Genomic DNA, 14,533 nt, shown 5'->3' with positions numbered 1-14,533 from the left:
CGGGGATCCCCGGGAATTGCAGCTCATTTAGACTATAGAGATAAGTTCCCTTGGCATTGTACCCCACTGTGGTTGTTTTCCTCCCTGAGCTTCCTTCCCAAATCTCCAGGAGTTTCCCCGCCTGGAATTGGTAACTCTACCCCCCATCGCCCGCTGGTGGCCAGGGGTGGACGTGGCAACCCTATTTGGCACAGCCTGGAGAATTCATCCCAGGACAGAACCAGCCTCTCCTTCCCAAAAAAGACACTTGCAGGGAACAGAGAAATAGCACGAAGAACCCCCTTATATTGATTCCTGCATGAGAGGCGAGGTTTCTGGGCTCATTGCTATAACCTACATATTTTTCCACCCTGTTGTCCCTCCTTCATAGTTGATAGTTCAAATGGCCAGAATGCTGGAGGTTGTGTGTGTATGTGATAGGGAAAAAAGAAATTGTATGACAATGGGATTCTTGGCCATTGTGTGGAAAGACATTCCACATAATGGCCAAGGTGGTGGCTGGTGAGGGCTGGCGTGAGCCACACTGGCTTCACCACTGCTCATCTCCGGAGAAAGTCCCTGCTCTCCTGAGGGTGGGAGTGGCCGTGGAAGACGGGTGGGGTGGCAGTACAGCTCAGTGCTGGGCTCAGCTCAGTGCTGGGCATCACCAGCTGCCATCTACTGGTGCACTACTTGGGGTGGGACAACAGACGTCACGTCCGTGTCCATTTCCATTTCAAGGGCGTGCCAGTAGATGGCTGAACAGGGGGGAGGGGATGGGTACTAGAGAAGGTCGAGTAAGAGGCCACCATCTATTTTGTCTATTTTTCGTAAGGGGTGTTTTATGGGGTTTTATGGTATTTTTTTTAGAAGAAGAGTTGGTTCTTATATGCCACTTTTCCCTACCCAAAGGAGGCTCAAAGCGGCTTACAGTCGCCTTCCATTTCCTCTCCCCACAACAGACACCCTGTGAGGTGGGTGAGGCTAAGAATGCCCTGATATCACTGCTCGGTCAGAACAGCCTTACCAGTGCTGTGGCGAGCCCAAGGTCACCCAGCTGGTTGCATGTGGGGGAGCATGGAATCGAACCTGGCTTGCCAGATTAGAAGTCAACACTCCTAACCACTACACCAAAATGTTTTTATCTTGTATAAACCGCTGTGAGTCCACTGGAAGAGCAGTGGTAAAAAAAAACAATCAATCAATAATAACTAAATAAAATAAATGTGTTTCCACATCCACATGCCTTCCTCATTCCATTGGAGTGGCACTTTTCAAGTTTAGATTTGGTCCAGAGAATAGACTTATTGATGCTGATGCATTCATAAATAGATCTCCTTTTAGAATAAAAGATTAAGTGGGAGAAGTTGACCCCCAAATCCACAGCTGTGTTGGAGGGGCGTTACAAGAAAAAAAAAAACCTTGTTCAGAGATATTGTCCTTGTGCCACAGTATTGATAGAGATAACTGAACATGTGCTTCTATTCTGCCCCATTTATGATGCAACTTTATCCAAACAATTTTGAACACGTACCCAAGAACTTCCCCAAAAGAGAAAACAGGCAAATAACTCTTTGCACAGCTAAATTTTGCACTGCTGCCATGAAATTGCTTACTGTGTATGTGGATCAGAAAGTTTCTGTTTGATTTAGAGTCAAATACTATAAAGAGCCAATTGTCATTAGTATTTTAAAGTATGTTTTAAAGACTGATTGCAACACCTTCAAGTTCCTGTGATGTTATACTGTCTAATCTTTTATACTATTATTATTCTTTTCTCTTTTTGAATTGCTTCAACTTTTAATTACAAGCGTAATTGATTGATTGACCTCTCCAACTTCTTTGTGCTTCCCAAAACAAAAGTGGAATTTATGTGTAATGAATAGCAGAAAAGTCCAAACATGTTCACCTACTCTTTAAATTTTTATTCTTCCTCCAGTCTCTCTCTCCATGGGCCTTACTTTCTTTATCAACCAAGGTCTTTTATGCCAATAAAGGTACTCTGAATCTGAATCAACCAAGGCCAATACTTTTCATTTGCCTGCGGGTCTAACATGGACCTTCCCAGTAGCCATTCCTGAAGTGAACTTTCGATTCCCCCATTTCACATTATTTATTGGCCACCATTCCTGCCACTATTTTGAAGGTTGGCTAAGACATATTGAGTCTAGTGGTCCTTGGCTGGTAAGCTAAGTCTGCATTATTGCTCCCAGTTCCCCTTGGGAGAATGCTGGTTTCCTGTTTCCTGCGGTTTGTCTTGGTATATTGCCACCCTGTTATAAGGTTTCGTAAAATGGAAGTTTACAGGGTTTAGGAAGGTTTTATTACTTCGTTGCTCAGGAAATAAAAGTCCTTTAAGTCAATATAAGCACTGGATGTCCTGTTTTACACAAAGCGAGTTTGGTTGGACAAAAGGGTTGACAATACGCCTAGTGGAGAAAAAATGGCCTGTCTTAATGTGTGGAAACATAATGCACGAAAACGGGCAGTTCAAGCTTTTCATGTTGTGGATGTCAATAATCTCCCATTAAGCCTCTGTGAAAGTGATGGGGCATTTTCTCCAGTCTTGTTGGCAACCTCTTTGCCTAACCATAGCTCCAATTGGAAATGGGAGCTAAGCCTCAAATAGGGTTGCTAAATTTCCCCCTGGCCATGGTCAGGGACTGGGGCTGGTAAGGCTGCCAGGTTGGGAAACTCCTGGAGATGTGGGGATGAAGCCTGGAGAAGACAGGCACCTGTGTGGGGTACAATGCCATAGAATTCACCCTCCACATTCTCTTGGAGCTCGGTAGTTTGGAAATGAGCAATAATTCCAGGGGATGCCCAAATGCCAGCTGGAGCACGGCACCACTAACCTTAAACCAGCACAGATATCGTGTCCTCTTTCCCCTGATGGCTGTATGTATCTGTGCACAAACTGGTTGTCAGCATCAGACTTCCCACACATACCCAATGGCTTTTTCCTTTAGTGTCTTCTCACATATTCTAAACTCAAACTCCTCTGTTAGTAACAAGTTCCAGGGCTAAACTTGAGTGCAAACGAGCCTTGTTCAGTACTGTCTGTTCCTATGCGATAGTTAATTCTATGAAACGGCAGAGCTGCAGTGGTTTGAACCCAGCTGGAAGCCATTATCTGATAACTCAGAAACCAGGTTTCCTTCACCCAAAACACGCAGAGCGTTGGGGGAACGGCAGTGGTGACAGAGTGATGAGAGAAGGACATTCTGCCTATGCTTCTGAACAGCCTCCTTCCTAGACAGGTTGTCTTCTTCAGCAGCCATCCTCTGGCTATCAGGGACTGCCTTCCGAGGTCATAATTGCAGACCATCCTGTGTAGAATAAAAACATTTTTGTTTCAAGCAGGTCTTGGAGGATATTTTTTCTGCTTCTTTTTACAAAAACAGATGGCCCTTTTGGGTTTTAATTGGTGACCGCTTTACAGTTTCCCCTTTATTTTATTTTTTTATTTTCGACTGCCTGCTTCTATTTATTTATTTTCCGCTATCAAGTCACAGCTGATTGACGGCAAGCAAGGCAGGAGGCATTCTGAGGTGTGCTTTGCTATTACCTGACTCTGCGTGGCAATCCCGGACTGACTTGGTGGCCTCCCATTCAAACACTAACCAGGTCTAATACTACACACCTAGCTTCTGAAATTGGGCAAGATTAGGCTGGCCTAGGCTCACCAAGTTAGGCCCTGCTGTTATTGCTGTTGGTTTCAAAGGTTCCAGTTGGTTTGGGGGAGGAAGTTAATGCATTTGGTGTGTTTTATATCTGATTCTTGTTTTTGTGAACTGCCTGAGGAGGTTCTGTTGGGCAAGAAAGCTTCTGTTGGGCAACTAAACGAAGCCAAAATGTAGAGGGGAAAGGCTAATTCATGGTAAGGATAATTTCAAGTACTAGGGACCAATACTGACTTTGCAGCCAGAATCAGCTCTTCTGTATGCAGAGGTGGAGGGGTGAAGGTGGGGGACAGATTCAAGCAAGTGCATACCAAGAAAGGATCTCTGTTAGAACTGGAAGCTCTGAAAAAATCATCCCCCAAACCTCCTGTAGTCATATTTCACACCGTTTTTCTTGTTTCACCATGCTGCAGGTTTAAATCTCTTCCAGGGCAACATGGGGGGAGAAGTTGACATTAGAATCTGTTGCTATAGATTTCCTGACCGATGGCAGCTGGGGTTCTTTCTTTCTCTGCTCAAATGTGGCTGTGTTCTCCTTCTTTCCAAGCGGTTGCTGCATGTAGGTCACCAATGAGATTCCCCCCCCCCCTTTTGTTGTTTTGTTTCATTTGAAACAAATTCTTGTGGTTCCTTTGACTAGCACAGCTCTCACTGCATAGGAAACGTTTGGGCCAGCTGTAGTTTGGTTTGACCTACAGAGAATTCCACCGAGCAAGTGTCAAATACTCCAAACATGAGCCGTGGCTTGCCGTTTATGGGCCTTTCTTGAAACTGTGCAGTCATCTGGTCCCTTGCTAGTGGCTCACATGACAAAGGGCCACATCCTTCCTGTATGATGCTCTCTCTTGACTGGCTCCATCTGTCTCCATAAAAGATGTTCACTAAATAATTCAACATGGCAATGCGATCTGTCATCCACCTCCTTTTTTGTAACTCCGGTGACCTGATGACAGCAGCTCTGCTGGTTATTGCCGCTTTGTGATATCCTGTAACCGTTTACAAGCTGAAGCATCAACACACTAATGGGAGCCCTGCGCCCCCAGCCCCAGCCCTGTTAAGGCTGTTGGGTCTCAGCACATGACCCATGGCACCAGAGTTTTAACCTGCTTATTTGTTAAAAGATTTCTGGCTTGCCCTTCCTAAACCTTGGGGTGGCTGAGAAGGAGAAAAATAAAATAGAAATCCTGTTTGCACAGCAAACTCAAGCACAATCCAATACAGATGAAATCACTGAGTTTAACCAGTACAGCCTTTAATATAAAGCAATAATACCCTTGGCCCAACTTAGGCCAACAAGCACCATTTCAGGGTGGAGATGCAGAATATTTCCTTCTGGCCTCGACCCTGATTGGCTTAAGATTGTCTTCTCTGGATTGAAATGGTTCTCCAGGATCTCAGGAAGAGAACTGAGCCAAGATCTGAGATCCTTCTTAACTGGAGATGCCAAGGACTGATCCCAAGACGCTCAAAGTGAAAATCACTTGCTCTGCCACACTGAGCCACAACCTCTCCCGGTTGTTTTATCACGCTTCTTCTCTATATCGAGAATTAAAAGGTGTGTCTTCTCCATTAGAGCTTTTTCTCCTGGTTCTACCTCCTGGTGCATCAGAATCTGCCTCTGGTTACCACAGACTGTCCAATTCTTCCCATACTCATTACCACTTACTTGCATCCACAGCACTCACTATGAATAACTGGGAGGAAATCCTATTTGCATGGTTCCATCCCATCATCTAAGAGCCTCTTGTGGCGCAGAGTGGTAAGGCAGCAGAAATGCAGTCTGAAAGCTCTGCCCATGAGGCTGGGAGTTCAATCCCAGCAGCCGGCTCAAAGTTGACTCAGCCTTCCATCTTTCCGAGGTCGGTAAAATGAGTACCCAGCTTGCTGGGGGGTAAATGGTAATGCCTGGGGAAGGCACTGGCAAACCACCCCGTATTGAGTCTGACATGAAAACACTAGAGGGCGTCACCCCAAGGGTCAGAAACAGGGGATACCTTTACCTTTACCTTATCCCATTATCTGCAGACCCCTGCAGTGGTTCCAGGTTCTGTTCTTGGTCTGTGGAACTGCAGTGTGTTGATACTTCAGAAGGTGATTTTTATATTAATTACCTTGCTATAGCAGGGATGCCCAAACTTTTGGAGCCTGTGGGCACCTTTGGAGTTGACATTGTGTGGTGGGCTCAGCCGAAGAAATGGTTGCCACAAAATGGCTGCCACGGAAGGCAGAGCCAGTCACAAAATGACTGTTGTCAAGCAACTTCATTCACACACTGAATATCTTTGTGCTGTGGTGGTCATTACTACCAAGAGTCAGCTTTGTGTACTGACAGCTAGCTTTATGAAATGGTTAGAGTGGTGGCCTCTAATCTGGTGAGCTGGGTCTGATTTCCCGCTCCTCCACATGCAGCCAGCAGGATGACCGTAGGTTCATCACAGCCCTAATAGTCCTGTTCTGACCAAACAGAAATATCAGGACCCTCTCAGCCCCACCTCCCTCACAGGGTGTCTGTCGTGGGGAGAGAAAGGGAAGGCGAATGTAAGCTGCTTTGAGACTCCTTCAGGTAAAGAAAGGTGGCATATAAGAACCAACTCTTCTTCAGTAATATCAGGGCCCTCTCAGCCTCAGGGTGTCTGTTGTGGGGAGAGGAAAGGGAAGGTTACTACAAGCTGCTTTGAGACTCCTTTGGGTAGTGAAAAGCGGTGTATAAAAACCTTCTTCTTCTTCAAGGCAACATTTTTAAAAATCAAAAGCCTTGCTGGAGAAAAGCCCCATCTGATCCTGCTCACTGTTCAAAAACATTTGATGGGCACCAAAAAAAGTATAGTCAGATTCCATGATGCCAATGGGCATTACACTGGAGACCCCCCCCCCATCCATAGCATATTTAATATTGCATCCCAAGGCTCCACCCCCTGCCTTAGAGTCTAGGCCTGAGCCTTCGGGGACGGTGGTATATAAATCTAAATTAATTAATAATAATAATAATGATAATAATAATAATAATAATAATAATAATAATAATAATAATAATAATAATAAACCTCATCCTATCTGATAGCCAGCCCTAATTGATGGTATGTAGATAATGCTAGGTTTCAAAAAATGGCATTTGTGGTCCAAATTAGTTAACTTGAATTTTGTTTTCATTATGGGTTTTTTGAGGGGGGGATTAAAGATATGGAATATTTTTCCACAATGGAGTTTACCCCTGGAGTCTGGGACAGTCTGCCTGTCTCATGTGTGATCCATAATAAAGAGATTAAAAAACAGGGCAAAGGCCGATAGTGGAAAATCTGGTCAAATATATTTGTGAATTTCCTTCATTCTGCAGGGGGCTGGACTAGATGACCCTGAGATCCCTTCCATCACTATGATTCTGTGATTCTATTCAGTTAAATTTCCACAAATTCCCAATAGAGTAATAATACAAATACTTTACCTGATTCTGCACCATCGACCTTGGTCCTATTTTTAACGTCCTGTAACTAGTGCAGCTCTTTATTTTCTTGATCCATAACGAAAACAATTTTGGGATCTGACAGTAAAGTCTTCACAGAGATGGGACACATGTCAAGGACACTGCAAAATCAAAAAGACAGGCAATACATTCAAATGTGAAATATGTCAGTTTCTTATGACATGCAAGCATTTTTCTTTTTCTTCATGACTATTGAATATTTTATCACCTCCTGGATGAAACTTGATAGAATTGCCAGGGATCGGGCAAAATGCCTTCCAATGGCCAGATTTGCCTGTTAAAGTCCCAGGCTGCATATTCATTCCGTAGCTCGAGTTTGCCTTTATTTCTTAAAGTATTTTTTCCTGTGTTGGGGCGGGGGGAACAAATGCCTTTTATAATTCTGCTTTCAGTTTCCAGATTTCTTTCATAACCACATAGTAGCTTGAAATGACAGGGCTACTCTCCTGAGTGTTAACAGCATCCATCCTTGTTGTGAAAATCATTACAGTAACCTTTGTGAAACTCGTTCCCTTAGCTCACCCTACACCTCCCCTCTTAATGAAACACCCTCTGAAAATGTGTAGTGTATAGCAGAGGCTAGGAGGGATGCCATCTGCCCTCTGGACTCAGTTGAACCTACAAGAGCCAAATGAGGAATAGATGCATCTATGGAAGGGGGGATCCAGAAAGGTCTGATGGACAGTGTGCTGAAATGGTCTCTGGTTCAAAACTCACAGCTTAACTTTTGTCTTTGATAAGCCTTGAGTTTCTGGTTGTACAGTGGGGATAATAATGGGCTACTCCTAGTGTATCTATGGACCTGCAGTTTCTAGGTTGTCTCCTTCTCCTTAAGTGCTCTTCAGTTTCATGCAAAGCATCAGATACTCCTAATGTTGTCTCTGTGGCCTCTGACCTCATCATCTCAAGAGGCCTTGCTGACCAAAGCTACTATCATATACTTGGAAGGGTGTCATGGGAAGCCCAGTTTGTTAATATATCTAAACAGGAACAAAATATAGGAGTCAGAAATTAGGCTAGCAGGCACTGATAGGTAATACATGTCGTCTTCTAACACCAGCATGGTCTGTTGTTGTTTTTCAACCTAACAACTGGTTTCTCTGTCTGGTTATATAAAGCTATTTTGCTGAATTATTACAAGAGGACAGGATCTATGTTTTCATGTTGCCATTGGGTAACTTACAGGTAGCTAACAATCCTAGGATTGTTCTTTCGCTTGGTTATTTGACCTGTTAACAACATCAGAATACAGCAGACTCAACTGGATGTGTTACAGAAAAGTAAATAAGCCACAGAAGGCCTCTTGGCAAGTAGGAAGTCTTTACTCTGAATGCTAAATCAGTTCGGTCTGTAGATCCACTGGCCTTCTGCTCTGGGAAAGCTCAAGTTTTGCCGGTTTCTCCATAAGGACTTTGTTGTTCAACCATCTTTGATGGTTGCAATCTGCACTGACCTGGATGGCCCAGCCTCGCCTGATCTTATCATCTCTTAGAAGCTAAGCAAGGTTGGTTCTGATTAGTATTTGGATGGGAAGCTACCAAAGAAGCCTTGGGTTGTTATGCAGAGGCAGGCCATTAGCAAACTGTTTCTGAATGTCTTTGGCCTTGAAAACCCCATGAGGTCACCATAAGTCAGCTGTGACTTGATGGTATTTTCTACCACCACATAGGACAAAGGAGGATTCATTCCCATTTTTGTGTGGTGGAGCGTCTCAGGGCAACCCTTGTGTCTCTTCTTAAGCTATACCATGCTCCCCGCTCCCCGCTCCCACAACCCCATGTGTATGTCATATTTTAAGCCTAAGTGTACATACGTCATTGTCTTCCTCACCCCATTTCTCCCTCCCAACAAACCTGTGAGACAATGAGTAAGCCAGCATTCTAACTATTACACCAGATTAATTCTTCAGTCCCTGGCTTGTTCAGGGTAAGGGAAGGGGAGAAGCCAGGAAGATCATGTTATCAGTTGCCCAGTGGACAAACAACATGCCGTTACAGGGAGAAGGTCATTTTCTAATTCCTCTTTCCTCTTCTGTAAAAGAGAGGGACAGTTTGGTGTAGTGGTTAGGAGTGCGGACTTCTAATCTGGCATGCCGGGTTCGATTCTGCACTCCCCCAGCTGGGTGACCTTGGGCACACCATGGCACTGATAAAACTGTTCTGACTGAGCAGTGATATCAGGGCTCTCTCAGCCTCACCCACCTCACAGGGTGTCTGTTGTGGGGAGAGGAAAGGGAAGGAGATTGTAAGCCACTTTGAACCTCCCTCAGGTAGAGAAAAGCGGCATATAAGAACCAACTCTTCTTCTTCTTCTTCTTCTTCTTCTTCTTCTTCTTCTTCTTCTTCTTCTTCTTCTTCTTCTTCTTCTTCTTCTTCTTCTTCTTCTTCTTCTTCTTCTTCTTCTTCTTAAATTGGCTTCAAAAAGGGCTGGGAAAATTGGTCCAGCCTTTTGTGAACAATTGTGATGATGGTGTCAGTTTGTATTTGACTACCTGCTCAGGTCACCCAACTTCAGGCCTTGCATTTAAAAATACTTTAAATAAAAGTAGTGACACCCAGGCTCTCACAGGTATGTGGGACATATCTGCTCTGGAGCTGTTTATATGAAAACACAGGCGTCATGTCCATACCCGTTTCCATCCCATGATAAGTAACCATGAATGGGCTTTTCCTTCATGAATTTGCTTCATAGGTTTGTGAACCCTGTTTATTTTGAATGGACTCCAGCATTCAGATTTATGAAAAATCAAGCAATAATTAACCTATACCATTGATGGTGTTGTGTAACCTAACCCTTCCTCTCTTGTAGGATGAATGCATGGGAACAAACTCTGTTCCCCTGAGCTATGTATTCCTTGAAACATACAACTGTCTCCATGCTTGTTCAAAGTCCATGGCTGTACAGAAAGTATCTTATGCGTGTTCATTTGTACATCCACGGGCACTATGCAGAAGGCCTTTTCAGAACTCATGCCCATGAAAGCAGGGAGACCACCGACCATGTGCATCAGAAGCATGAGCTTCCTGTAATGCACCCAATTTGCCTCACAGCTGCTCCATGTAAAACACAGTGGTTTTCTGATATACATGTAGTTTCCATACAGGGGAGCTACAACGCTGGAAGATCAAGTTTCTGCTTCTTATATAAGGAAGCTAGACATGCATGGAAAATGTCTACATTGCCCAGTTCACACGAAACATTGAGAACACATTGGGAGCACTGCAAGAATGTGAGACTCTCGATACATTGTGTGGATGATGTCTGAAGAGAAGGTTTCATGTTCAATGAATATGAAGGGATGGTTCTTTCCACCACTATCAGGTACCTCCTTCTGTACACCTTAAAGGTTCATGCTGCCCATGAAAAGGCCACATGGGCAATTCTCCCATGGGTAAGGGGCAGTAATCTTTGAGGGAAGCTGATTCATATTCTCTATCCCTTTTATGGCAACACAATGCTATTTTACTGAATGTAACTGCAAATAACAGTTTAAATGCTTTGGGTTTTGATTTGTTTTGATTGTTCTTTTCCTAGAAGTTCTCAACAGGGTGTGTTGGTCCACAGAGGCAGAAAGCATTGATGGGATTTGCAAGAAACTCTGTACTTTTTCCAGAGATAGGATCTGATCTGCTAAACATTTAGAATGGGAAGAGGTTCAAAATGTGTTTGTACTGGGCTCGTGGTCAGGGGCTGAAGTGCAAAGCTGATGCCAGAATTGGAACGTCAGCAGCATGGTTTGGATACAGCCTCTTCCTTCAGTGTCTGAAAGTTGCTTCCCAAAACTGAAAATGTGAGAATACAAATCAGTGTTGAATGTTAATTCCATCTGTAGATTTTTAAAAAGTGAAGATTGAAGCTGCCAAGAAATGGAAGACTTTCTAGCACGTTCTTATGTGGAGTTACTCTAGTCTAAGTCCACTGAAGTGGATAGGTTCAGATTTCACTGTTATTCTGTGCGCAGATACTAGTGAACATCATGCCTGTGACATGCTGCCCATTGAAATGGAGCATTTTATTGTTACGTAATTGCAACTAATTTATCATTTAAGTTGACCCTTTTTATGGTTTGGCAAATGCAGACAAAGCGCCAAGCAATTATTCATTCAGCTGTTAATAAACAGAGTCCTGACCAGAAATTGTTCTATCAAATGATTGTTAGCCATTGTTCGAGTTGATGCTTGTGGTTTCAGCAGTGTTTCCAAGGAAAATTGTTGCACTAAACAAGTTATAATTTGTTTCTGTTTTGAATTATGATTTTGCAAACATGAAGTTCTTGTTTGCTTTAGCTTTGGCCCATTTCCTCCATATTTTTATTAATGTACCCTGGCTATAAAATACATCATTTGCGGGGTTTGGCAAGCAGACTCAGGGGGCTGGATCAAATTCTTGCATGATATCCTGATTAAACACTGCAGTCTCAGTTTCTAACCAGGCTGCAGCTCACCTTTGCAGTGAAGAAAACTGATAGAAATCTGTGTGTGTGTGTGTGTGTGCACATGCCAAAGAGTCCAAATGCCAGAGTCCATCCTCCAAACCAGCCATTTCCTCCAGGGGAACTGATCTCAGTTGTCCTGAGAAGCTGTATAATTCCAGGAACCCTCCAGGCCCTACATGGAGGCTGTCAAACTTAGAATGCCTGTGGTGTGCCTGGCATATTCCACCAATCAGTGCTATCAGTCCAGTTATTCTAGAACCATACAGATTCTCCTCCCGCCCCCCCTCCTTTTCACTTTCTTTTAACCATGAACTGAATCTTTGCACGCAGGCTCCCTCTTTAGTAGCCTATCTCAACTTTTTTTTACTGTTGCGAAACCCCGGAAGTGACACCATAGTGCAGAATATGTTTGGGAAGCAGAGCTGTGTACACACCCACCCAGGGCCTCTCCCTTTCCCACCCCCTCCAGGCCCCATCATTGGCCATTTTGGGAACTCCCACAATCCTTTATTTGTTAGTTTGCTTTGTTTGTTTACTTCGTTTCAACCCTGGCTTTCTCCCCCATGGGACCCCAAACAGCTTACTTGGTTCTCCTCTCCTCTTCTTCAGTTTGTTCCCACAATAAAGCCGTGAGGATTGCCTCCTGGTTGCCCAGCAAGCTTCCCCGGCAGAGTGAGGGTTGGAAGCTGGGTTTTCCTGGATTTAGTCGGGCATCCTTACCACTATACCTGGCATACTACACAACATTTGTATGGCACTTTTAGTGTAAAAAGTTCTTTTCCATTGTTATACTGCATATCCTCCCAACATTCCCTTTTCACAAGAAGGAAACCAATGAGTTCCTATAGCTTTATTATGTGAGCACTGCTGGAATGTGAACAGTGACTTGGACCACCACAACTCAAGTATGTCCCTCCCTTGGGTTGCCATCCTCCAGGTGGGACCTGGAGATCTCCCGCTACGACAGCTGTTCCCCAGATGACAGAGACCAGTTCCACTGGGGAAAATTGCTGCTTTGGACTCAATGGCATAACGCCCTTCTGAGGTCTCTCTCTTCCACAAATCCCACCCTCCCCAGGCTACACCCCCCAAAACATCACGAATGTCCCAACCTAACCTGTCAATAGGCAAAGTTATAACAATATGGGCTCATTCAGTTGAAATGAAAGGCTCAAAGGATCCTGCATCGGTGGTCTTGCTGCTTTTTCTACATGCACACACACACAGATGTTCTGCAGCTGTTTTGTTTTTCTCTCTGCTGATGCTGCTCCGGCACTTTGACCAGGGCCGGTCCCAGCCCAGCTGCCTCTGGAGAACGTTGCCAGTTGTGGCTTTAGATTCTGCAGAGTTAAGCCTTATCCCGTGGACTTCATTGCTCTTACAACAGGCCATAGGATTTAAGCTGTGAGCAGCTAGAATTTCTCAAGGCCACCCAGCAGGAGTGTTACCTGATTAGTTTTAAGCAGACTGGCCGGTTGGTTTTTTTACCTCTATCACCCAGTCATTTAATTTCCCGAACTCATCCATAACATATACCCACATGCAAATTCTGTATTTGCAAAAGCTTGTATGTATTAATTCATACAAATGAACCAGAGAGTGTTCTTTTTCTTAAAACTACAGCCAGCAGTAACCTGGCCACCGTCTGAGCATGTAGATTTACAGGAGCGAAATCTGGTTCTTTTGCTGGCTTGTGAGTTCCGGAGCGGCCATTTTAATGAAACATTCCGTTGATATTTATTATACCCCAAAAGCCATTCCAGACCTAAACAAGGCCTTACAGATTTGACTGTTAATGTTACATTCCATAATCTTGGCAGAGCTACCTCAGTTTCATTCTGCTGACTTCAGGGGAGCTATCCAAAATAATATCACCTGAAGATTTGTCCTAGTCGCTTGGTAAACCTTGCTCTTTATAAAGAAGTCTGAATCCAGTGGCATCTTTAAGACCAGCAAAGTTCTATTTTGGGTATACATTTCAAGATGTTAAGCTAACCTTTAAGAGATCTACCAAAAAGCATTTACCTCAGCATGTTCCTCTAGCCAGAGTGGGTGGGGATTTCTCTTATTACTATTCCATCGTTCATGGACTATATTGCCAAGAGCCTGCGATATGTATCCATCCCTTGAAAAATAAAAACCATCAGACTTGGGGGTCTAGTTGATGAAAAGGTCACGAGAATAAATTACATGTATTCTCCAGGTCACTGGATTTGCTGGCTTGGCCCAGCCCAGTCTCTGAAAGCCAGTGAGAAATAAAGAATACAAAAGGAAACTGGAATTGGAAGACTCTTGTAATTGGAGAGGCTGTAAAACATTTTTACTTTTGCTTTATATCTCTAGACTTATGATGGTTGTTCATTTAGTCTGAGGAAGAGTGCCTGCACTCGAAAGCTCACGCCTTGAATCAATTTTTGTTGGTCTTAAAGGTGCTATTGGACTCCATTTTTGTTATAAACTAAAAAAACTGTCTTAGAAGTGTTCTGTATGATGGGGATGGTATGGTATAAGTGAATTTTGACATTGCACTGTCGGTTATTACTACCTTGGAGACCTTATTGTACAATCCTATGCAAAGTTACTCCAGTCTAAACCAATTAATTTCTTCAGATTGCACAGATGTGACTTTTTATGATGAGAGCAAGCTAGCACAGAGCCCTGGTAAGAAATCCATAGAAGTGGTACCTGCCATCTTGCACTTGGAATACTTCCTCCAAGTTTTATCTTACTTTGCAAATGTACTTCTATTTATTCTCTGCCTTCCCTCTCATAGTGACTCAAAGAGGCTTATGTTCTTCTCCCCTCCTCCATTTTATCATCACAACAACCCTGCATGGTAGGGTTGGCTGAGGTTATATGACTGACCCAAGATCACCCAGCAAACTTCCATGGTGGAGCAGGGATTCAAAGCTCAATATTCAGACTACTGAACATGGCAAGCATGGTAGTTAAGAA

At 43.8% G+C, this 14,533-nt stretch overlaps 1 protein-coding gene across 2 annotated transcripts in view; it reads left to right on the top strand.

Moving 5' to 3' along the window:
• PRICKLE2 (prickle planar cell polarity protein 2) overlaps positions 1-14,533 on the top strand; it is a 319,076-nt gene that overhangs the window by 180,291 nt on the left and 124,252 nt on the right. The gene's annotated exons all lie outside the window — the stretch shown is intronic.

This window comes from Paroedura picta, chromosome 3 (assembly GCF_049243985.1).
Source record: "Paroedura picta isolate Pp20150507F chromosome 3, Ppicta_v3.0, whole genome shotgun sequence".
NCBI lineage: Eukaryota > Metazoa > Chordata > Lepidosauria > Squamata > Gekkonidae > Paroedura > Paroedura picta.
Note: the sequence above shows the minus strand (reverse complement) of the source record. Positions and strands in the feature narration are given on the sequence as shown.